Source organism: Canis lupus, chromosome 37 (genome assembly GCF_048164855.1).
Source record: "Canis lupus baileyi chromosome 37, mCanLup2.hap1, whole genome shotgun sequence".
Taxonomy (NCBI): domain Eukaryota; kingdom Metazoa; phylum Chordata; class Mammalia; order Carnivora; family Canidae; genus Canis; species Canis lupus.
In genome coordinates this window covers 21,154,300-21,180,528 of record NC_132874.1, presented here as the reverse complement: position 1 = coordinate 21,180,528, position 26,229 = coordinate 21,154,300, and the positions used below count along the sequence as shown (strand labels likewise).

Sequence of the window (26,229 nt, the reverse complement as noted above, 5' to 3'; positions counted from 1 at the left end):
TCCTCTTCTTATGGAATTGGCCGTTTCTCTTTTAAAAGTTATCACCGTGACATAAAGGCTCTGTGTGCAGGGACAGGGTTTTCTGGCTCTGTTTACCAAAAATAAGCTTTTATTTATTTACCAAAAATACACTACATTTACCAAAAATAAGCTTGACCTTGTCCCACGAAAGCAAGTTCAAGTTTTCATTATGTAATAGGGGATAAAAGTCAGGCTACAGAATACAATTTTAAGAATTTTATTTTAAATTATAGTGTGAACTAGCCAGTGTAAGACATGACCTTTAGATGATTTAAAATTTATGGAGAATAACTATCCAGAGTAAGAATATTCAATTAATTACTTCTGGATTTTCCATTTTTGGGGGGTATAAAGCAGGAATGATGGAAATTACTATTGGTCATTAAACTCAAATGTCTCATTAAAATTTCCTATCAGGGCAGCCCAGGTGGCTCAGTGGTTTAGCACCACCTTTAGCCTGGGGCGTGATCCTGGAGTGCCGGGATCGAATTCCACGTCAGGCTCCCTGCATGGAGCCTGCTTCTCCCTCTGCCTGTGTCTCTGCCTCTCTCTCTCTCTCTCTCTGTCTCTCATGAATAAATAAATAAAATCTTAAAAAAACCTAAAATTTCCTATCAGTGCTGCTAAGGAGCCAAATAAAATGCATTTTGCTTTATCCTTTCCTCCTGCCATCAGTCACCAGCAACAGTAAATGAGCAATGAAGGAAAGACATGAGGGAACACAGAAAGATAAGTCACTTGGTTTGTGCTCAATATATTATTAAGGATAATTCACATACCAGAAAAAAAAATGCAGAATGATTCTACCTATGTCTTCTTACAATGTACAAAATAGAATATTTTCTGTGTTATTCAGAAGGAAAGAAAAATCTACATAAAAATATTCTGGGTATATAGGACCCATACCCATCCGTAAGAAAACTAGAAACCAGAAGAGAAATAAAAAGGATGTCAGGGCCTAGACACGGCTGCAAAGTACAGTCAAAATCCTGGTGAGCTTCCCCTGAGTATCCTGGCTTTGGAAAGGACAGTAAGGGACAAGTTGGGTCTCAATTCCCTCAAACTCTGAATACTGGATTGAATTCAGGGTAAGGGAGGCCATTAGCTAACTTTGCTTTGCCTACTTGGAGTTAAAGGGCTCTGAAAGCTATATGTAAATTTATGCAAATTAAAACATTAATCACAGCTCTAGATTTACTGACAAAATCTGGTAGCCCTTTCTCCCTTTGGAGAGCTTTAATTTTGCTTTTCATAGAGAAGAGGCATCTCTAAAGTCTTGTCTAAAATTCTATGAATTTAAAAATGCAATTAACCTCTATGTCTCCTGGGATGTCATAAGCAGCATGAGGCACAGAATATCATGCACTATAATTAAGGGATGGTTATTTTGATCTAGGTGCTATACTGCCTTGAAACAGAGTTTGTTTGCTTGGCCATCTATAATACAAACAACTTGTTACTGTATCTTTCTTCCAAGTAGGTCAAAATATTTCCATGCATTACATAATTTCCATAACATCTTTGTGAATCATCTAGTAGGTGTTTGTGTGTTAAGATTTAATTTTATTTTAAACAACTTGAAGCCTTTAAAGAAAAATGAGCAAATGTCTGTATTTACAAATTTGGTTGCTGTTTATCATACTAGTTTTTCATATTAATAGTGACTAAATATTAGAACGACACTTGCCATTTAACTGCCAATACAACAATAAAGTATACATGGTAGGTCAAACCACACATGCAGTTTCAAAATAAACTCTGATGATTCATATAAAACTAGCTCTCTTCATTCTGCCGAAGGACTGGAGGCAACAGGCATCTTTAGTTGTGAGTGTACTACATCTTTCCCTTCAGGGTATGCTGTGGCTGAAGGAAGCTGGCCGTAGGCTGTCCCTCTAACCTTCCATGTCTTGGTTACTACCTACAGCTCCTGTCCAAAGTCAAGTGTTGGTAATTCTCGTGGGATACAGATAATTCTGAAAGGTAGTGACACTTTCTGGACACTTAAGTGCATGCCATGGTTAGGAAGACATGGTATTCTGAAGATAGGCAATTAAATGCCATTACATTGACAGGAGCCAAGACACTTTACAGAAGTGTAAAGAAGTGCAGGAGAGGAATGTACTGCATTGCTAATAAAACCCTGCACTATAATGTCACTGGGCTTTTTCCTTTAAAATTTGATATTCTTCTTCTAACTGCTTAAGTCCAAGGTCTTAGCAACTGCTGCTCTTTGGATGCTGACCACAACTGTGATATACCAGGTCTAACTGGTAAAATAAAATATGAAGGGCTTTACTCCCTGCCACTTAGATATTAGCACTGAAAACTCAGGGATCAGAAATCTGCGATAAACTTTGATTTTGAGTTGCATGAAACTTTTATTACTTGGCCTAAATCTAAGGCTGACTTCTCAATATACATAAATGCTCAGAGCACGAGGGCAATTGGCCTCAGTATTGTCTGTTATTCCATGATCCAATAAGCCCAGCCCAGAATCCACAAACGGCACGTTCACGGTGAATACTGGGCATACAAACTGAAATCAGTTCCATCTTCTTTAACTACCTCCTAAAACCTTAAAAGTGTAAATCTTGCATTAAAAGCCACAGGAGTGTGATAAACAGTATTTACTCAGAACCACTATCCATGGATTAAGAAAAAAGAGAGGCCCCAGACAGCCTCTTGGCCCATGTTCAATACACTGAGGTTCAGTTGGGAAGCCTTTCCTTGCTGCATTCGTTTGCAAAACATGTTTCCTAGAAATAAGGAGTTCGGTGTAAATGATCAACCACAGCCACAGCCGGCAGAACACGGGTGACCTGGTAGGTTTGGGGAGGACCTTCCAATTGCCTAGCTGAGCTTTCAAGAGACTAAAGCAGGTGAAAATCAGATCTGACAGCATTTCCTAATATGTGTTATGTGGGGGAAAAAAATCCACTAGTATCCCCTTGGGAAGAGTTACCAAGAATAGTTGCATATTAAAACAGTAAAGAAACCTGGAAACATGGGAAGACAAAGCCAGGCACCCAGATTCATTTACGGAACCTCTTTGCACCCCGAGTAATACCCATTACATTTTGGGAAATGTTGATCTGGGCAAAATTTCTACTGAGGCTGCTCTTTTAAGGTTCAAGAGCTGGAGGCTGAATGGGCAGGTCCCTCACCTGCGACAACAGTTCCCACCTGCAAGTCCTGCTCAGTCATTAAAGGCTACTTACTGAGCATCACAACTGACCTCAAACCCTTCTCTCCCAACAGCTAAGTGGTCCAGCACACTGACTACATACCAGGCACAGCCTTACTACTTTACTTGTATCTCCATTAACCCTCCAGCAACACAGCCTAAGAAGGGTACCAGCTGTGTGTGAAATCCATTAGTTACAGCAGAGATCCTTACCAGAGGTCCCCAACCTTTTCTCCCCTAAAGTCCCCTGCCACCCAGACCCCACAGCCACCCCAAAGTCAGGTCACAGTAACAAAGAGGATCAGAACATTCTGCCCCCAAATATGCCACTTTGGCATTTGGTTACTTTGAATGGCAGGCAGTTGAGAAACAGGAGATGCAGGAAGGGCACTCTGTCCTCCTTCTGTCCAGAAAGCAGGGGATAAATTTCCCACGAGAAAGGTGTCCTCCCAGTACCAGGAAAAAGAGAACATTCTTATTACTGGAGATGGGAGTCTACACCAAGACGAGTCTGCACAAAGAAGCCAAATGAAAACATCCCTTATAATTCATTAGTTCCCTCCAGGTGTTTCCTAGTCACTTTCCTATAATACGCTACCCGCCAAAAGCCCCAGTCCTTTTCTGTGCCTCGTCACTTCTCCACAGTTCATCACCCTTTGTAAAAATGGCATATGAGTCCCCAAGTCTAACTGCTTTATGGGGGGCTTCATTCTTCTATGTAGCCATCCGCATGCCCTATAAAAATACTAATATGAACAGAATTTGTATACTTTGTCTCCTGCTAATCTTTCCACAGTTTAATTTGCAGATTCCAGGCGCAGAACATTAGAGCTCTCTCATGTTTTTCCTCTGCTACAGTGGCCCGTGGGATTGCTCAGGACCGTGGGCTGTGGCTGGTTGAGGCGATGCTGGTTGACCTGTGGATGTGCCACCCAGTCTTGCCTGAGTATCTTGGATCAGGCTGTGATTCTACAGCTCTTCCCCCAGCTTGTCCCTTCACTCCTCCACTGTAACTAACCACTTTGTTTTGCTTAAAGGTAGTAAAAAAACGTGACTCCAATTTCAACACCTATTTCTTAAAACAGCCTATACTATATATCTTTCTATCATGATGTTATTAAAAAAGTAAAAACTCACTGTTATTTAAGATGACTAAATTTATCACTACTTTATTTATCACCACTTTAGTTCTGAAGTATTAGTTTTGGGGGAATCTTCACCATTATTTAAAAATAGTTATTTTATTTGTAACCAATATCTCTGAGGTGCAAAGAATGACATTTTGGGGCACGTACTTATTAGTCAAAGGAGAGTCACTAGCCCATGTGTCTGCTCGCTTGCACACACACATCCATTTAGGCAGCAGGTACTGGGTTAGGTAGTGAAGGTTCAAGTGGAAGTAGGCCAAGGCTTTACAAAGCTCATGGTGTCAGGTACATACTCTAAATTATTCTAACAGGGATATTTATGAGGAAGGAGGGAATAACTTGGCCTGCGGGTTTGGCAAGTCTTTCTAGTAGAGATAAACAGATAAACATCTTTGAAAGATAAACAGAATTTTACCACAGTGCAGCAGCCATGCTACAAAGGGAGGTCAATGACAAACTTAGAATTCAAAATCCCGTATTTCTAGATGACCGGGAAAATGTATGGAAAAGGAAAGAGGAAAATATGGAAGAAGGAACAGAGTTTTTTTTTTTTTTTTATGATAGTTACAGAGAGAGAGGGAGGCAGAGACACAGGCAGAGGGAGAAGCAGGCTCCATGCACCGGGAGCCTGACGTGGGATTCGATCCCCGGTCTCCAGGATCGCGCCCTGGACCAAAGGCAGGTGCCAAACCGCTGCGCCACCCAGGGATCCCAGGAACAGAGTTTTGGAGGAAGGAGAGACGGAAAGAGAAAAACTACTTTTTTTTTTAAACATGAGTCTCTGAACACAGGATGGAATTCTCTGGTAATATTTAGTTGCTAGATCAAGGGAGAAGGAAAATACTCTTTGCAGTAAAGTTGTGGTTTTAGTATTATAGCTTGCAGGGAAAATTTCTTTCCCACCAGTGAGCACATACATCCAACTTCCGTGCCCCACAGCTTCACGGCAGTCCCATTTCCAGGCCACCTCTTGGCCTCTAGCATGTTGTTTCTAGCCTTACGGCGTACTCCATTCCACTGCCTTGTCCCCGCGGGTTTATGGATAGTGTATCACCCCACCAGGTTCTCCATCTCTTCATGACAGGCAACCTGACCCTGTTCATCTTTCTTCCCCACAGGCCATACTATGCTTTGCTTATAATAGGCACTCTACAGCTACTGTTCAATCAAAAAATCTTACTAGAAAACGAAATACCAAAAATTGTCATAAAAATCTGTGACCCAATGGTACATGTAAGATTTCTAAACCAATAGGAATAAAAATTCAATTATATTTAGCCAGAATTCTATGTAGCAATTAACTGACACTTGCTATTATTTTTTAACCTAACAAGCAATTTTAGATATTTTTTATTTCACCTACTAACCACATGTTTATATATTTTCCTCACTATCATTTAATAATTATTGTAGTGAGTTACCAATGTTAGACAGTTCTGGAAATAATGTACATGTATCTCCAATTACTGTACATTATTCTTTAACATTTCCTATATTAAGCATAATTTGGACACATCATCACAAGTCTATTCCTGCAACAACATCACATATGTGGTTAAATTACTTTAGAATACGTCAGACAGAAAAAGTCTGGTTGTGGTAGTTTTAAGTACGTGGTTTAAGGCCTATTCTTTTATCTCTGCGTCCAAACTTGGTTACAAAGCAGTTTCACTGGAAAACAGTGTTTATTGATTGACTACCACTGAAAAAGTTTTTAAATATAAGATGTTCTCACTAGTTTAGAGATTACTAACACATAGATTAATAGGGTTGGCTTAGAACCAGAGAAAAGAGGTTATCCCCGTGCTAAACGCTCAACTCTATCCTTCTGAGGGACACCGTGCTGACAAAGCTAGGACTGTTTGAAAAGAACAAAGTCCAGTAGTCTCTCCTTATCTGTGGTTTTGCTTTCTGTGTTTTCAGTTGCATTTGGTTAACCAGTCTTGAAGCAGACGATCCTCCTTCTGATGTATCCTTGGAAGATCAATGTAGCCTAACACTACGTCACAATGCTGACATCGTGCACCTCACTTCATCTCCTCATATGGGCATTTTATCATCTCACACCATCACAGGAAGAAAAAGAGTGAGTATGGAACAGTATTCTGGGAGAGAGAGACCACATTCACACACCTTTTGTTACAGCACAGAGTTGTAATTATTCTATTTTATTACTAGTTACTGTTTTTACTCTCTTACTGTGTCTAATGTATAAACTTTATCAAAGGTATGTACATATAGGAGAAAAACTGTGTGTGTACTATAGGGTTCCATATTTTTTTAAAAGATTTTATTTATTTTTCATGAGAGACAGAGACACAGAGAGAGGCAGAGACACAGGCAGAGGGAGAGGCAGGCTCCATGCAGGAAGCCTGATGTGGGACTTGATCCACCCTGGGATGGGACTCCAGGATCACACCCTGGGCCGAAGGCAGTGGCTAAACCGCTGAGCCACCCAGGAATCCCAGGGTTCCATATTATCTGTGGCTGCAGGCATCCACTGGAGTGTCCCCTACCATGGATAAAGGGAGATAAAACATCTCCCTACTTGAGCACAAAAGGAAAGGTATACTCGTAGGCAGATAGGTTTTGACAAACATGGAGAATGGTCTTAAGAGACAATGGTTTTGAGCTCAAAATACTATTTTAAAAAATCAGCCTTAGATAACATTTTCTGAAATCGAAGTCTTAATTTTTGGTACATGTTAAGTGGCTTATAGCTCAAAATAACCCTGTAGGATAAACCAATTTAGTTATATAGGGGTTCATTCTATCACTGATTTATTTGAATATTTCATCTAAAAGTTATTTTAAGAAAGATGGTCCACTGAAATAGCCTCTTAAGAAAAACCTTAAAGGTATAGAACTAGAGTGGTTCCAAAGTTCTTAGAAGTCTCTGGTTCTGTCCATAGCCAATTCCCTCAAAGTAAAGTTAAAGCTTTCATTTTCTATTCAGTTTAGACTTTGCCTGGGAGTGTAATTCCACTCATTGCTGCTCAAAACATATCAAGTCTCTGACTGAAGTAAGTACAGTTTACGTAGGATTGACTAAAAGGCAAGCCCTCTATTCCTCTGGATACTTGGCTCTATCTGTGGGTTATGTCAGGACCTAATCTTGGGTCTCTTGTGGAGCTGCTTCATTGCCTGTGGTCTGGTACCATTAGGCTGCACTAGGAGATGCCAGAAGAAACTGTTCTTTGAAACTGATTGTATTTCTGCTAAGGATGTAGCCCTTCATGAGAGTAATCTCTTGAGTTTTCATGCCAGGAAGAGTGTATTTCTAAGCAATTGGGTGCTTATATATCAGACACTGTGACTCACATGGTCTTCTCTTTGCATAGGCTACTAGGAAGCTCAGAGCCAAACCAGAGGCTGCTCCTGGCTGCCAAATGTCCTGTCTTCTCAGCACCCATTTTGATTGTTAGCCTCATTCTAGTTTTCCTATCCTTATTTTCCTGATCTTCTTACTTAAGACACACATCCTGATTAAAAACACGTTGAAATAAATTAGGAATAAAATACAACACAGCTTGTTTCAGTTTATTTGAGAAAAGAAGTTATTTGCAAAGCTTCTTATTTATTGAGAATTTGGAACACTGCTAAAAGACGATAAGGTTCCCAGGCTAGCCCAAGGAAATTTAATTTAGCCACAACATAGCAAGATGTAGTGTGAAGAGAAGCTACTGTCATTCAAAACGAGTTCTGAAGGATAATTCCATATTCATGTTAAAAAAGAAAATCTCTCTCATTAGAGAATTTGTGTGTAAAGACATATCACGGATTACCCAAACTCATACAGGCACAAGATACATAAGTTAAGTCAGCTAAGAAATTCATAAGCATTTAAATAAGAGAAAGTCCAAGGGCCTTATAAATAATCCATATTTTATTCAGTTAGGTTGACTTGCTCTTTTTTCCCTTATATAAACAAATAACTAAAGGTAATTTAATTCAGTGAGAATAGTGAAGTGAATACAGATCTTTGAAGAACAATAAAATGTTAATTTTATGATCCTATTTATTTTGCTAAAGCTTCATGATAGGACACAAATGCAAATTTTGACTCAGGGGTCAATTCTTAATTTTCCAGCAGTAGAAAATGAAGTCTGAACTTTATAAGCAAATTCGACATATTTCATATAGATAAACATAATAATGTCTTGGACATATTCAGAGGTCTAGAGTGTGGCTCACATTTACTGGGCTTTCATTCAGCATTTACGCATTTGAAGACTACCTAGTCAAATTTTCTTGACAGATCTTGGCTTCTAGGGGAAGAATTCTGCTTCTTTTAACCCTTGGTGCTACTTTTAAATGCATGACTTCAGAGAGTGGCACCACTGGATTTGGACTTCGAGAACCATGCTGGTGATGAGAAGAAGGATGCCTGGTAGCACTAAGAGCAGAAGGTGCAGAGATGAGTAGGAGGCTGCTATAAAATCTGGACAAAATCTGATGAGAGCCAACAAAGGGGACACAAAATTTCTGCCAGTAAGAGAAATATGTGAGAGATAATCCACTGGGCAAAAAGAGGGCCCTGTGGATAAAATAAGGAGAAAAAATGAAGTGATTTCTAGCTTGAGAGCTGAACATCCAGACAATGAGAGGGAATGCAGGATGGTCATGTTTGCTGGGCGGGGGGATGCAGGATTTTGTGCAGACACACTGAATTTGGTAGCATACCCAGAAGATGAAGGCAGGCTTTGGAAAGAAGGGTTTGCAGGCTAGGGGAAAGCGTAAACCAAGGGGGAATCATCAGAGCACACAGGGTTGAAGCCACAACTGATTAGCACATGTGGGGGTGTGAGGTCAAAATGCAATGTAAGGGAGCTTTCATATTGAAGGAAGAGAGATAGCGGAGGAGGAGTGTCTCAAATGGGGAGGACACCAGGAGACAGTGGTATCCTGCGTCCCAGGAGGGAAGGAAAGATGATCATGGTGGTAAATGGGCCAAAGACAAAAAAGTAACAGAAGGAATTTGGCAGGGCAGACTGCAGTGGAATGAGGAGTAAGCAGAAAGCATGTGTAGACCATTCCTACCATGAGCAGGCTATCGGGGGATCATCTATGTTAAAAACAGACAAACCACACTGGTCTTTTTTTCTACAGGATTGGCTACTGGCTCTTTTAGAGTCATGATGTTTTCCTACAGAAGCTGGTTGTCTGTTCTATAAGGTTCCTTTGGCACAAGCCCTCAGCCACCATTCTAATCATCCCCATAAAGGAACAGATGCAGACATGGGGCAAGACAAGAGCACGAGCAACCAGAAGCATGGGAGGGAAGGTGATGACAGCAGCGGGACACTCACAACTCCACAGCTCCCATTCTGTACCAATCAGGAAGGAACTGGGGCCTCTGGTCCAGAAAGATTTCCTTCCCTTAAGGTAAATGGGGCCATGTGGCCTGTGCATGACTCATAGCACCACACATCTTCCTTGGGAGGATGGCCTTTTGGTAGTCAATCCAGCTCTGCCAAAGCTAGCCTCACCTGTATTCTACTGCTAAAAACCTCTCCTCATGGCACAGTGACCCTGCATGCTCTTTCTGCTTGTTTTGATTAATCTCTTTTTTCTGATAAAATCCTGCCTCCCATCTTCCTTTCTTCTTCTTCTTTTCTTTCCCCTATTATTTGGCAGAAATACTATTTTTCAATAATACTGCTTCTACCCCTCATTGATATTTTAGAATACGGCAAGTTAATTATTTTCAGTTTATATCCCCCTTTGTGATAATATTGCCTTAGAGTATGCACACACATTACAAAATATTTACTTAAGAGACCTAAAACAAAGTATCAGTTGGGAGCAACGTCTATTAAAATATCAACTGTGGAATGACAATTTTAAGCATATGTTTTGTCTTCTGTCTTAAAAGGAGCACACAATGGGGTCATCAACCTGGAGCAAGAGAGGCGCTCCAAAGTCAAGGGGGCGTCCTGGGGGATTCCCACAGAGGACTGTAATCCTCAGTAGCAGCATTCAATGGGAGTTTCAGATTTGTGAGCAAGGCCAATGGAAAGCAAGATGAAATTATTTAGGGAAATTAAAATTACACAGCCCAAACTTGGACCTGGATTTTGAAGTCAAGAGTTACTAAGAACAGAAGGTGATGTCAGTAGGTCCCCAGGAGAGGTTTCGACAGACAGCTTAGGTGCACCTATTGATGGGACACCAGAACACTCTGATCTATCTCTTATGCCAAGAAGTCCACCCAAAGAGAAAGAGCTGCATCTTACTGTGGAGACAGGTGGAGGCTGAGTCATCAAGGAACATGGGGAAAAGAGTTGGTACTGGAGGTACACAGGAACTCATTAACTCAGTTCCCTATTGGCTGTATCATCTTAGGTTTGCTGCTTTACTGCTCTGAGCTGCAGCTTCCTTACTTGCAAATTGGGGGAAATTAAAAGATCTGCTTCATGGAGTTTTTATGATGATTAAATGAGATGATGCAAGGAAGGGCCTAATGAGTCTGGCTCATGAGAAATGTTGAAGTATAAAAAGGCTGCTATTAAAAAAAAAAAAAGGCTGCTATTACGGTTGTATTTGTAAAATGGAGTAGTAATATATATTTTACAGTAATTCGACACTGAACAAGACAATGCATACTAAGGATATGATATACAGTGCTTGATTCACAGCATGTGATCCACCGATGTTAATTCACTTTGGAGTCCCCCTCTCTTCTTTCCCTCTAGACACTAGGGGATCTGTGTGAATATGGAACAGATACCCCTGAGGCAGTAAACAGCCTTCGTGCAAGGACTGATTTTATTAACATTATTTTAATCAGAATTTGAATAAAATCAGTTCTCCCAAAGCTTTTGACCACTGGAATGAAACTGTAACTAAGCCTCAACAGAGTACAGAATTTGGTACAACAAACACATGTAAGACTACTACCTCCAATGGATCTAGTTAGCAAAATGTTGGAAGGCTTCTGTCATAATACGGTCTTACTGGAACAGAAACTCTATGAACGCAGGCCCCGGATAAGTTTTACTCTCTGCTGCATCTCTAGTGCCCAGCAGAATGCCTGATACACACTGGAACTTCAATACATATTTGTTAACTGAATGAATACGGCTTCCAGGGATATGTTATATGTCAGTGTCTTTGTGAAAAAGTTACCATCCACAAGGATCATGGAGAGGAAAGCAGGCACAGGAGGAGGCCCAAAGGCAGCTCTGGTGGTGACAGTGGACAACTGACATACCACAGCATAATGATACATGGCACTGGCCTGACTCAGGAATACTGGGCATTCCAACAGAGCCCTTCAACCTTAACCAGGTCATAAAAAGAAGATAATTTCAACCTAAGTAAGACAAACTCAAACACTCCCAACCATATTACCACTACCTTAATTTGAAAGTGCTTCACAGATTATAAATTCTCATTTAATAATTTGTTGGCCTGTGTGTACTTTTTATTAGAGTCCCTACTAAGTCAGTGGGGGTGGGGGGGAGGTCTAAAAAAAAAAAAACACAATATGAATGTGACAAGATTTCTGCTCTTCACAGATTCAAAATATAACAGGAACCAGCAAATCTTTTTTCAAGGGCAAATTCTGTTAATTCATCCATCTGCTCTACCCACACTTGACCCAGGTGTTCTGGCTCCATTACGGAGTCAGATACTCAGGACTCTAGAGAGATTTATGACCCTGGAGCACAGAACGCAGGTCTCTAAACCTTCTGTCCATAGCTCCCATTCTCTTGCACATGTTAAAGACTTAAAGAATAGAAATCAACCAGATTCTCTTTTCTTAGGTTCCAATATTCTCAACACATTCGTTTTCAGGCTGGCAAACGAAAATATAAAGGAACTGCAAAATGAAACAGGCTGTGCTGTAAGGTAGTAACTCTTTCCTCCATCCTTAAGGAAGAAAAAAAATGGAAGATACGGTAAAAATAAGCACTGGGTTCTCTCTTATTCCTCAGCGTTAGGAGGATGCCAGGGAGACACTCCTCTGTGATAATAACTGTATGCATGAAATACAAGAGGCTTTCTGGGTGACTGTGGATTAAAGTTAGTTATTGTAGAAATATGATTGCTAGTAGACGACTGCATAGGTTAGTAGCTGTGGTCATGAAACAAGAGGTAGTTTTTTGCATTTTGGTTATTTTTAATTATTTAAAACAAAGAGGCTTATTTTCCTCTTTACTATTTTGCATTGGTTCTTCTGACCTTTGGAAAGTCTTCTCAGTGAAACAGATGGTGGCATCTTAAGAAAACATGTTCACAATCACTACCAGTGACAGATATTTCTGACAGTATGGACTTGTCTTCTTCCCATACCAAGTTTTGTTCATCACCTGAGATATCTCATTTATTCATCGCCTGAGATGTCTCAACGTTTTGGATTTTTCCTGGTGTTTTTATTTTTTTTAGAAGGAAAAGGAACTAGCTTTTAAGAAACTATATGTCCCACATATCTTGCTCTCTGAATTGAGTCTACTACTTAACAATGCTATTGACAAGATATCCCTGTGATAGAGCCTCTTCCCCCATTCCTGCTCGTCCTTTAGGGGACGGACCAAGTCTGAAGGTCTTAGGGCATGGAGAGCATCTGACTGAGGATGCAAGAGCAGGGGTGCTGGGAAGGAAGAAGAGAGAACTCTGTCTGACGTAGCTCATGTGTTTAGCCAGAACATAGAGAGAAATAGTTCCAAACCTGAGATTGTCACTCTGTGGTGCTCTAGCTTAGGGTAGAAGCTGGGGCTTGCTCTTTGAACATTCATCTAGTCCGAGGCTCTTAGAGGCCTCAGCAATGGCGGTGATGCGGATGGGCAGGCCGGTAATGGCAGCATGTACACTCGAGCATTCCAAACAGCAGACACAGAGAACCAGCCTGTGCTGCCAGTGGGCTGGGGAGGGGAGGCTGGGAGCCCCTTTCTCAGGGCTCCTGCTGTAGCTTACTCCACCTAATGGTCTTCCTCAAGCCTGGTGAGGCAGCTTGGAAAACAACTACCCTAGTAACCATGTGATCACTTGTTAGTAATGGGCTTGCTATACACACCTTATGGTGATCCCAAAGAGAAAGGAATCAAGCTGGTTTCATTTGCAGGAAGGCCTTTTAAAATATAATAGGTGAATTTCTGGGGGAAAAAAGAAAGGCTAGATATAAATTTGGTTGGGGAAAACAAATCTTATCTTAAAATTCTCTTAGATTTCTCTCTATTCAGATATGTGAAGAGGAAGAAAGGAAGATAAAATTATGTGACCTTCTGTGCCCTAAACATGGTCACCCTGGTAGTTAATCGGAATCTTTTCACTTATCCTTATTAATAAGGAGTTACCTATACACACAGCATTCACTCATACGTTTCTTTTGCTTTTACAGTGTGTTATCATGGAGAAAGCAAAGTTGACTCAAATATGCTCCCTACACAAGAGTGATGGGGCAGGATTTTACACAAAGTGTCTGGAAGACAAGGGAGGAGCCATCATAAATATGACCCATACATTTGCCACATACTGTTGCTTTCATTAGTGCCTGGCTTGGATGCTGCGGTGAGAGTGGTGAGCAAAACCACATATAATCCTTGACCTTCTACAGCCTGTGGTCAGAGTAGTACGGAAGGCATTATGGAGGTAATTACAAAGTTCATGTAGAATGACATCTGGTTTAAGTATCATGACAGAGAAGTCACGGGGCTGTGAGAGCTTGCAAGACTGGGGAGTGCCCTTCCTGGGGTCTAGGCAAGTGAGCAGAGAGCGGTGATCTATATGAATGGAGAAAGACCCTGGAGACACAGAAATAGCATGGGTTTAAGGTAGTACAGTATTTAAGGACATCAAGAAAAGGCCAATATAAGGGGAGCACCCCCAAAGTGGGAAGGTGATGGAATGTACCCCCTAAATGGGAAAGTGACCCTGTGGCAAACATGGGCCACGGTAAGGATTTTGAACTTTATCAAGAGCAGTGAGAAGCAACTAAAATTTTTTTCTTTTTCCTTAATTGCTTAATAAGGAATAGAGTGGGTTTGGGAGGTTTCAGAGAGCTTATCAAGAGTCATTCTATTAGCTGAATTTTGAAGGATGATTAGAGATTTGCTGCATGAAGGGGGGAAGTGTTTCAAACACAGGACCCAGGAAGTGATCACACGAAAGCCTAAAGCCATGTGGCACCATTAAGAAAATGGGAGACATCTGATCTGGATGAAGTGAAGAGAGGTAGAGAGGAGGTGAACACGGAGAGGGGCCTGTGAAGCTAAGGAGAAGGAATTTTACTTCAAAAGCCACATCAGTCCTCTGGTGCACTTAAACAGGGGGTGAGGGTGGCTGCATTGGAGCATGCATATCTTGACTCTGTTCCGTACAATCAAGGCACCCCTTCTGCACAAAATCTCTACCTAGCCTGCTTCCCCCAGTGCCCAGCCCTGCTCAGCAAGTTAGGCGAGGGTACAAAGGGGACCGATGGTAGATTATGGGTTCAGCCAACCAGATGAAGAGTAACGATGAGCTGGGCCAAGCTAGTGGGGGTGAGGAGGAGGGGATGGGCCTGAGTGGTGTCGGGGCAGAATGTGGGAGAACAGAGAGCTAGGTAAAGGGAAGGGATCTTGGATGAATGTCCAGTCCCCGCTCAGCTGGGCAGCTTTGGATATGTGTGAACTGTCTACTGCACCTGGTGCTTGGGCTAGAAACAGACCTGGGAGTAAACATCAAATCAAGGTGGCAAATGAAACCACAGATTATATATTCCATGTCTCCACAAGTTTAGAGGTCCACCACTGTCCCAAAATCTTTTCAACCTTGGTCTGAGAAGGAAAGAAACAGAACACCAAACTTGAGTACATTGTGAATATTCAACAAAGAACTGCTTAATGAATGAGAGACAACTGGACCAGGATAGAGGCTCAATGGTTTGTTCTGGCTCCAGCATGGCTGCAAGAAACTACACTCTTAACTTAGCATTTTGCTTAGTAAAGGAAGGGCAAAGGAGATTTTAGATAAGATGCTTCTGCCTGCAGAAATGATTTCTGGTTAAGACAACATCACCATGAGGGATCAGATGCCAGGGAGGGATATTATATAGGGAAAATATTTGTATTTATTCTCAAACTGTGGATGAGGAAAAAGAAATGAGGAGGGCATGAAATGAATAATTATGCTACAAAACAATATATATAATGAATTGATTACACAAGTAATTTTACACTAGGCAAAAGGGGGGTGTACTAAATCCACTCAAAAATTACTCCAGAAACAAAAGAATATAAGGCTAATAGATGCATTAATGATATCTAATGAGCCATCTATTAAATAAAATAATTACCTTGAGAACAGAGAAAATCAACTAACTGAACACTGATGAATATTAACTGGCAAATTAATATATGAAACATATATAATTGGAGAAACAAAAGTGAGCTAAGTGTATATAGTGCTGCAGATTAACACCTAGGGCCAAAAAGATGCTTTAAAATCCTGTCTAAAGGGGCAGGCTCAGTGAGTTAAGCATCTGCCTTTGGCTCAGGTCATGATCCCAGGGTCCTGGGATTGAGCCCCGAGTTGGGCTCTTTGCTCAGCGAGGAGTCTTCTCCCTCTTCCTCTGCCCTTATTCCTGTTTATGCCCTCTCTCTCAAATAAATAATCTTAAAAAAAATCGTCTCTAAAATGTCCAGATACTCTCCTGAAGCTGTATCACTGCACACAAATGGATGCACATAAATGTCTTCCTTGTACCAAGGAGGCACTGTCCCTGCTACGGGAGTTTCATTTGGAATGGTCTTTCTCCTTCCGATTATATTCTGCTAACTGCAGTTTGAGTCATTCTCTCTAATCCAACATACTCAACCAATCACTAAGACCAGCTAATTCTATTTCTCAATAGATCTCAAAACCAGTTTCTTCTTTCCTTTACTCACCATTGCTCCAGTCTGGCCTTCACCATCATGACTCAATGAATCAATGCCATTGGCTTCTAACTGGCCTCTGTGTCTTCAGCTTCCTGCATGTCTGGAGTGATCCAGGTAAAGGGGACCTGGAGTCTGCTTAAAATACCTAATGGCTTTCCTCTGCCTAGCAACACATCCCAGCAGCCTGGCAGGCCACACAGGGCTCTGTCTTCTGTGGTCCCACCTCCGGGATACTCTCACTTCGCCTGCTGTCTGCCACAGTGGCACCAAACTGCTGGCACTTCCCCATGCCCAGCACGAATTACATTGTTGTCGTCTTCTTATTCTTTTATTTATTTTAAAACATCTGTCCCCTCTGCTTTTGCCTCCCTTCACCAGCAAATCCCCACTGGATCTTTGCAGCTCAGACCAGCTACCACAGCTTTCTAAACCTCACCCACAGGCTGTGTTGCATCGCCTGTCTGCTCCCACGATACGCGCTCACGTCTCTATTGGTGTGCTGCCACCACCCTGTTGGAAGATTCGCCATGAACGTATTCCTGTACGGGCTGAACTGCGAAGTTCCTCTCAGGCAAAGATCATGTTCTGTTTATTTCTGTACCTCCAGCAGGGAGCAAAGGGTCTGGCATATTGCAAGTATCCTAAGAAAGCTAGCTGAATGAAGGCTCAAACCAATCTCACCATTTTGAAACTGTGTATTATAGCGATAGAGATTTCTGGATTGCCAATAAATACCTGGTGCAGAATGTGACTCCACAAGTTTAACCGGGCTGGCTAAATCACTGTTATCGACTAAAAATTTCAAAGATTTGGCAGTTGGATTGCCAGTGTAAAGGTTAATCCATAGTAGCTAATTTACTTGTATTTGCTGAAACAAAAGACAGGACTCTGGAGTACCTGGTGTATGCCAAACGGTCTGCCAGAAAGTTTTGCACCTTTAGCATTCTCATTTTATAGATGATGGACTGGGGAGTAAATTATTTATACCAAGGTCACAGAGCTAGTTGACCTTAAATTTGAAAGAAGTTTTCTTTTCATTCTTTAAAAGTAATCTCCATATCTAACATGCGGCTTGAACTCACAACGCTAAGATCAAAAGTGGTATGCCCTGGGGTGCCCAGGTGGCTCCGTGGATTGAGTTGTCTGATTCTTGATTTCAGCTCAGGTCATGATCTCAGGGTCCTGCTATTGAGCTCCATGTTGGGCTCCATGGTCAGTGGGGAGTCTCCTTGATATTCTCTCCCTCCCTTTGCTCCTCTCTCCATGCCCCCCAAATCAATCAACCAACCAATCAATCAATCAGTCTTTAAAAAAGAGTGGTATGCTCTACCAACTGAGCCCTCAGGTGCCCCCAAAACAAGTTTTCTTTGTTCCAAGGTCAGGAATCTTTCTAAGTCAAGACTGTCTTGCTCATAATTCTCATTCATAATACTGAAAACAGTATTTAAAGCAAATTAGTTCAGGAATGAGACTATTAGAGGAAGAAATAAGGTGTAAAACAATAGAGACATCCTAGCAAGTCATTATAACTTTTGTTTCTGTTTTGTCATGAAAAGACATTTTTGTGAGCTATTTTTTTTGAATCTCAAAATAGGAGTTAAAAAAACTGCTATACTTTCAAAGACAATTCCAAGAATGAGTGGCTATCAAGTCATGTAGCAAATCAAGATGTGACAGTGATACATTATTATGTCCTAATTTGGAAATTCTAAATCTTCTTCTTAAAACAGGAGGGTAGAGATCAGCTGAAGGAACCCCATTCAAGGCATTCTTATTACTAACACAAAAGCCAAGAGGACCCATCTTGATTTAGCTGACTCTTATTAAATCTAGAGATTCACAGCTTGGCTCATGTAACTCATCTAGTTTTATCAGCTAATTTGGTTTCTGTAAAATCTTCCTAAATTCGCTAGGTACCAGTTAATTGTGAAAATAAACGCTAAGTCATATGTAAAAATCTATTACCTGATGAAATGGGATTCAGTGTTAGGAAAGGGGTCATAGAAGAGAAGAAACAGGAGATAAAGTATCTTTTACCCATGACAAAGTAGTCATTTGGCTGCTGATGCAAATAATTAAGAGGCAGGCAATTTTCTACGATGCTCATTACAGTAGTTTTCAAACAGGATATTTTGTAAGTATACTTGTGTTTTTTTTTTTTTTTTTAAAGGATTACCCTAGTACAACACAGAATTAAAGATACTTTATAGGAATCCCACTTATTTATAATTGCATTTTATGGTCTACCTTTACTCCTTACTTTCTTATATTCTTTACTTTTATTTCCTCTTTGCTCTGATTCTCTCATTTATTATTTTTTAATTATAACAATTATTTCATTTTATTGTATGTATTTTTATAAGTTTTTTAAATGCTTTAGGGGCCAAGAGAATGTATAAATAGATAAGTGCAATTTGGAAACTTTTATAAACTAGACTCAGTAATTCAACAGTGACACTTAGATCTAATAATTTTTTAACACTTTGCTCCACTGTCAAGAGTAAAAAATGTTATTTTTCCCCCCAATTCAGGCTGTTGTATATGTTAAATATCTCCTTCTCTGAGTTAGCTATACAATTTTTACTTATTTTTCAAAACAATTATCATTCAAAATAGTGGAACTTAGCAACCTTAAAGGAATTTTTTTTCTTAAAGGAAAAATTTTTAAGGAATTCCTTAAAGGAATTTTTTTATTTTGAAATTTCAAGCATATTTAATGATAATAAATAATCCTTCCTTGAAGAGTCTAAGAAGCTGTTTTTCTTCAGCACAAATGAACTGTCTGTAGTTGTTGTGGGGCTTTGTTAGAAAGAAGGGATCAGGTAACAGTTCTACTCAAGTGCCACAAGCTATCCCATGAGTTCAACAGTATAAATTCAGAACAAATTTAAGAGTAAGTTTGGGAAGAATTTAGAAAATTTGTCTTTTTTTTCTTATACTCCTCTCCTCCTTCTCTGTGTTCTTGAATAGTCTGTAATATAAAAGTTAAAAAGCTTTTCACAGAGAGGTATGATTTATTTAACCCTTGTATAGTGAGCAAAACTCTACTCTGGCTGCTTATTAAACCATTCTCTGGTTTCTTTGATTGCTTATAATATACACATCCATTTCAAGACTTAAAAAAAGAGAAAACTGTTTTGGGGTGGGGGGAAATCCTAATAATCTTGTTAAGAGTACCAAAAAGCAAAATGCAACACTTGATGCTCACCACACACTTAATAGCTGTCCCAGGTGGCAGGTCTGTGTGGCTCTGAACTGAGCGAAGGAATAAAGGATACAAAAGAACAAGAGTTCTTGTGGAATATTCCACGCACAAGCAAGTTCTGATTAAAGGCAGGTTTGTATTCTATCTGCTTTGAGGCTTTAGTGCAATAATATATATACCATGAGTTTTCAAGAACTGTTAGGAACAAACTGGATTTGTCCATTTGTTCCAAAGCGAAAGAATACTTGGCAGTTCATGTCTTCAGTGTAGCTTATTTTAGAAAGAGAAAGGTGCTTGGTGTTAGTACTCTTCACATTAGATTATTATTCACCTTAGCCTTCTTGATCAATCAGTGGCACATGGGCGCAAAAGAGGCAGTCAATGTCAAAAGGTCTGCAACAGTGAGCACAGAAACCTGTGGAGGAAACCCTCTGCCTGGTTCCTGTCCTGTCCAGGAGCTCAGGGTTCCATGTCCTCAACTTCTAGTTCCAAGAGAAAACAGACTACTAAATAGGAACCATCAGTCCATTCATTCAGACTACAATCAAGAGGCTTCAATAACATTGCATTTAGTGGTGTAGCAGGTAGTAATTAAGACCTGACATTATCAACAGTTAGTAATTTACCAGTCACAAAACTAGAGAATGCTTGTTTGGCTACTTTGGCTGTTAAAAAGAAATTGTGAAAATAAATATCTTTGATGTCTACAACTTTTTCTGGCCAAGCCGGAGGATGCATGGGGTTGCAGGAAGCTCCCACACCACAGCAGAGTGTGGAGTCCTGGAGAAAGCAGCGCACTGGGGGCTGGGAGGCAATCTAGTTCCCACTCTGTCATTTACCAGTTGTGAGGCTTGAGTCAAGCTATTTATCCTTTCTACCCTTGCCTTTGTTCGAGACCCATTTTATCACTTGCTGGCTATTTCGCCCACACTTGAAGTCACCCATGCTGGAACACCAATGCAGTGCTTCTGGTTCTGATGCGCGCCCCCTTGGGTCTCACGGTCGGCCCGGAGTGCTCCTCCGCACAGGTCTCTGGCCCCCGCTGTGGCAGACACTAACTGTTGGCTGGCCCAGCAGCCACTGCCCAACCCTTTTCTTTGTGCGGCCTCCTGCTCCAGAGGCTAGACTAGCTAACCTTCCTTTTTCAGCCTCACGCTCAGCTAGTGATAGAAGAGTTCTGGCCAATGCTACAACCAGAAGTCCACCAGAAAGGTTCCAGGAAGTTTACCCTTTCCTTACGAAAAGGAAATGTACTCTTTCCTGGTTGGGGTGCCCTGCTTTCTTCTTGCCTCAAATAGATTTATCTGGAATGTCAGGAGCCATTTGCAACCATCAGGCATAAGCATCGGAGGAAAACAAACATTCAAGACACCTTGACATCATCTAGCAGCTAAATCAGTTGGAGCAGCTCCTTGTCTCTAGACCTTGTCTATGTGAGAATAAACCCCTTACTTACGTACCGTGTAAAGGTTTTCTATTACTTGTCAAAAGCATTCCTAATGATATTTATTTTTAAGGTGGTGCTTATGAGGTCAGATCCTCTACACACGTTTTCTTCCTTTGAACTTTATGGATAAACTTCTGATGATGTGAATATAATAAAGGGAAGTCTCATTTAAAATGTAGTCGGGAAGCCGTGTAGGGGCTGTCTCTCACCTGCTGTCTAGCTTATCTCACACTAGTGGACAGGAAGAAGCTTACTTTACTACCCCAACAGAAGAAGGAAGATTTTCTCCTGGCCCAGCAACAGCCCAGCCAACGAGAAATCATCACCACCCAGAGCTCTTCACTTTTCCTCCAACTGCCTTTTGTTCCAAGCAGCCCTTCTAACCTCATCCTTTCTCTCTACAATGTTTCTCTCCTTTGTTCTCCAGACTGGCCTATGGTTTGCCCTAGCCTGCATGTTCTGAATTGCAATTTCTCTATTCCTGAACAGACTCATTTGCCGGGTAAAATAAGGGGCTTTTTGGTTACTTTACTGCTCTCTACCTTTAATGGGAGGCTCATTTTGATTTGCAGTTCTCACCACAATGCTTAATGTACAGGAAGTGTAATACTCAAACATTTAATGAAGAAAGGAGGAGTTCTGACACTCAACTTGGTAAGCATTTGGGCATTATTGTTCCTTTTTCTCACATTTTACAACACTTTTAACCTATAAGAGGAATTGGCTGATAAAAGTTACCTCTGAATACAATTTCCTCTTACTTTTCAACAAAGAATTTTTTTTTAAAGATTTTATTTATTCATGAGAGACACACAGAGAGAGGCAGAGACACAGGCAGAGGGAGGAGCAGGCTCCATGCAGGGAGCCCGACGTGGGACTTGATCCTGGATCTCCAGGATCACGCCCTGGGTGGAAAGGCAGAGCTAAACCACTGAGCCACCTGGGCTGTCCTGAACAAAGAATTATAAAAATACACTGGATAGTTATTGTGCTAAGCACTAGAAAGGAAGACATAAAACAATTTTTGCTTTCAAGGAATGAATGGCAGAGACAAGTAAACCTACAGCTACAATAGTGTTTGACATGTGTAATAATAAATCTGAGAGCATAATGCTTCCTCAACATTTACTTACTTTCCACTTTATCCAGAAACTGGCTCTCAGGCACAGCACCAATCACCTCAACTTCCTATCCTTCCTGCATCTTCGCCTCCTTTACCCACCGATAAAAAAGTGTCTCTCTGCCTGTCCCAGGACCAACTGTGCTCTCAGATACACCACTTCTCACCTCTTGTGAGGTCTTGCTCTAACAGTTATCTGAACTCCCAGATCACGTTAAACAGACTTCCTGGGGTGGTGGGTTGGTTTATACTCACTGTAGCTGTTTACTTCCTTCTGATTCACTTCTCAACGCCCATAACCCAGGTTCAGCCTTGACCACCTCACTAACACTGCTCTCTGGTAAAGGTCCCTAGAGATCTCGGTACTGCCAACACCAGGCATCACATTTCCATCTTTATTTATTGGACCTTGCTGAAGCAAGTGACCTTGGCCACAACTACCTTCCAAAAACATGTGACTATCTTGACTTCTGTGATACTGCTTGCACTGCTTGTTTTCTTCTTCTTTGTAGATACTACAGTAGTTATCCAGGTGTGGCTAGGGGCCACTGGGGGGGTCTGAGACCTTCCAGCGGATCCATCAGGAAAATTATTTTCACAGTACCACAACTGCCTGTTCTCACTCTCTTAAGCGTGTCCAGTGGAATTTCCCAGAGGCTAAATGACATGTGGTATAGCAACAGGCTGTAGGCAGCAGCAAATATAAAAATCTTCTCTTCTTCTATTAAGACATTCATTGAAGAGATTGGCAAAAATGTTGAAGAATGTCACTCTTGTCACTAATTTTTTTTCTTTTTTGGAAAAAAAATGGTTACTGTTCCTAAAAATGTCATTTATGTTAGTATGTGATGGGCTTATTAATTCACAAATAGGTGTTTTAGTTTTGATTTTCACCATGATATTGATAACTATGCCACACATACACAAAGCTTTTGGGTCCTCGGTTACATTTAAGAATTTAACAGGATCCTGAGACCATTACGTTTGGGACCGCATTCTTAGACGATGTCTTCTTGGCCTTCTGTAGCAGCAATTCTTTGGCCAACCCCTTACATTTTGATGTTCTCTAGAACAGCATCCTTAGCACACTAATTTTCTCACCATACACTAAGATTTCTCAATCTTGGCATGTTTGACATTTTGGGTCAGATAATTCTTTATTATGGGGACTTTGTGTTTAGACCAGAGACGTCCCTGGTCTCTAACGAGACATCCCTGTTTCTAACTACTAGATGCCTCTAGCATCCTCTCACTCAAGTTATAACAACAAAAATGTCTCCAGGTATTGTCAGATAAAATTGCCCCTGGTTTAGAAGAACTGTTTAAATACTCTTCCTGGAAATTTCACCTAATATCAAAACTCTTTTTTAAGAGAGTGTGCATACATTGGAATGGAGGGGAGGGAGAGAGAGAGAATCGCAAGTAGGCTCCATGTCTAGCACGGTGCCCCATCACACAGGGCTCCATCTCACAACCCTGAGACCACGACCTGAACTGAAATTAGGAGTTGGATGCTTAACTGACTGAGCCACAGAGGAACCCCAGGCACAACTGTAAGCACCTGACATGTATTAACTCATTTAAACTTCCACTTGAGAGAGAAATCATTATCTCTGCTTTACAGAATCTGTTTAATAGATTAAGAAACTGCAGCACAGAGAGGTGAAAAGACTTGCTCAGGGTCACAAGGCAAGTAAGTAAGGACGTTAACTCTTGCCCTGTTTGCTCCCCTGAGCTGTGGACTCTTGTGAATAACTGCCTTTGCTGGGCATCACTGACATTTACTCAAGATGTCTGAAGATGTATTTGTAAGTCTTCTTGTCACAGACCAGCTATTTCTGTATTTCTTAAGTCCGTTAATGGCACAACGTCCCATTTAATCTTTCTGTGCCTCAGCTAAATAGTAACCTGGAAGTGATTCTAGACTTTCCTTGGAATCTCTTCTTCCTTATTCCTGAATGCAATCATTCACAGGTTTCTAACAAGTTTACCCTATAATTATTAATCAAATATGTCTTTTTTCTCTATCAGCCACTATTCCTACCTTCATTAGGAACCTAATCTCTCCTCAGCACTGCTGTAATCAGCTCCCATTTGGTGTCCTTTTTTTTTTTTCTTTTTTTTTTAAATTTTTATTTATTTATGATAGAGAGAGAGAGAGAGAGAGAGAGGCAGAGACACAGGCAGAGGGAGAAGCAGGCTCCATGCACCGGGAGCCCGATGTGGGATTCGATCCGGGGTCTCCAGGATCGCGCCCTGGGCCAAAGGCAGGCGCCAAACTGCTGCGCCACCCAGGGATCCCCCCATTTGGTGTCCTTATATTTAGTCCCCAAATTTATTTTCTACACAGCTACCAGTGACCTACCTAAAATGCAAATCTGGCCATGTCATTTTCTGGTTTAAAACGCTTTATTGGCTGCCTGTTAGCTCAGAATAAAGTCCAAGTTCCTTAGCATGGTGCCCAGGCCCCTGAATATGTGGGCTCTCCACCCTTTGTCTCATTCTCTGTCACCCCCTGAATCACACTTCACTCTCTAGCAATTAAACCGTCTACTGTTTACTGTTATTTGAGCACACTATGTTGTTTCATGCTTTTGACCCAATGTCATTTTCTGGGAAGTGTTCCTGATCCTACCCCATGCATGCCCATTACAGCACTTAACACAGTTTGTTAAAATGATTTCCATAACTGTATCCTATGGAGGTATGTTAAAAAAGCCACTGACGGTAGATGCCTTGCTGAGCCCAAAGCTCTCACCTTTCTACCTCCAGGTTTTGGTATGGTACGGAGCAAAGTAGTCTTTGGACGTTTCTGAAAACACTGAAGTAAAATAACACTTTGTCCTGAGAGGATCATGATAGAGCTGACTCTCAAGAGGATGAACTAAAGACAAGAGGGTTTAAAGGGCATGCCCACCAGAGAGAACTTCACAAGGGGAAAGCACTGTCTTTGAAATTCTCAAGACACAGCCTAATACAGAAGGACATTTTTTTTTTTTTTTAAAGACTTTCTTTGAGAGAGAAAAAGCAAGCACGTGCAGGCAGCAGAGGCAGAGGGAGAAGCAGGCTCCTCAGAGCAGAGAGCCTGATGCAGGCTTCAATCCCAGGACCCTAGGATCATGACCTGAAGCCAAGACAGACGCTTAACCGACTGAGCCATCCATACGCCCCCAGAAGGGCATTATTTCTTAACTATTAAGTTTATTATCTGAGACCTCATACCGGTGGGAATCTCAGGTTTTAGGTCCATGATTTCAAGAAAATGTAAAATGATTACCAGATTCCTATAGTTAGTACATTTACATGCATATTTTAAACTAAATAAATTTAGTTTAAAAGCATGATTCAAAGTATAATTTGAACAATTATTTACTAAATGTGTATTACTTTACAGTGGCTCATACAGAAACCCATTTCCAATTTTCTGCCCACCAGGTACAGCTTTGAATGATTTTCCTGAGGTTTACCCCTGTTGACTTGGCATTTATTCACTTGAAAAAATTTTGCCTCAAATGTGGATTTCCCCACCTGGCTCATAAATCATTTCCAAATGGATTTTTAGTAATGTAGCAGTCCTCAGAGGTTACCTAGTCCGACAAGCTAATTTTGTAAACAAGAAAATTGAAATACTAAGGTTGAGTGACTTGTTGAAGGTTATATATTCTCTGAGGCCCCCTCTTGACCTCTCTACAGTGTGCTTTCACATCGACCCCATCCCCCCCTTCAGTGTGGGGCCTGTGTACTGATTCCTAGTTCTTATTTATTCTCAGCAAATTTAAATGACAAAATATCTTCTTCCAGACTGTAAACACCTGGTCACCACTTATTCACGTGCATATTTTGTAGGTTTCTTCAACAGACTTGGTGAAGTCCTTGGTGCTAAGTACTTGATTCAGTTTTTGTTAAAAATTCCACCCATACCCCTCATGTTCGAAAACTTTACCTTCCAAAGACAAAGTCACTAAGTAGAACCAGGCTCTCCCAGGAAACGTATCTTTCAACCACCTGACTGGTCTTACTGGTAGGACTCGATGTTGCTCTCGAATTTACAGGACAGAATGACTTTTCTAAGCAGGTATCTAAAAATTAGTCACTGCTCGAGAGGTCTAGCTTTCTGTCCCATAACCAACACTGGGCTGGGTCTACCTACCAGGGGGCCTGCCAGCTCATACACCCTTGGGAGGGTGGCACCTGTGGAACCAGACTCTCTCTTGGGACACTCGATCTCACCCACAGTGAG

General features: G+C 41.1%; 1 protein-coding gene and 1 long non-coding RNA gene across 18 annotated transcripts in view; one reads left to right on the top strand and one right to left on the bottom strand.

The window, feature by feature from the left end:
- LYRM4 (LYR motif containing 4) overlaps positions 1–26,229 on the bottom strand; it is a 158,431-nt gene that overhangs the window by 130,433 nt on the left and 1,769 nt on the right. For 10 of the 17 annotated variants that reach the window (XR_012025531.1, XR_012025534.1, XR_012025533.1 and 7 more), the window contains exon 2: positions 13,376–13,454. The exons of the other annotated variants lie outside the window; for them this stretch is intronic. The gene's annotated coding sequence lies outside the window, so the exon portion shown is untranslated. The remainder of the gene's footprint in view (positions 1–13,375; positions 13,455–26,229) is intronic. 17 annotated transcript variants of the gene reach the window in all.
- Positions 8,621–17,040, top strand: LOC140626339 (uncharacterized). Its single transcript, XR_012025537.1, has 5 exons — positions 8,621–8,847; positions 9,466–9,741; positions 13,700–13,950; positions 16,193–16,331; positions 16,596–17,040. It is a non-coding gene; the product is annotated as an uncharacterized lncRNA (long non-coding RNA).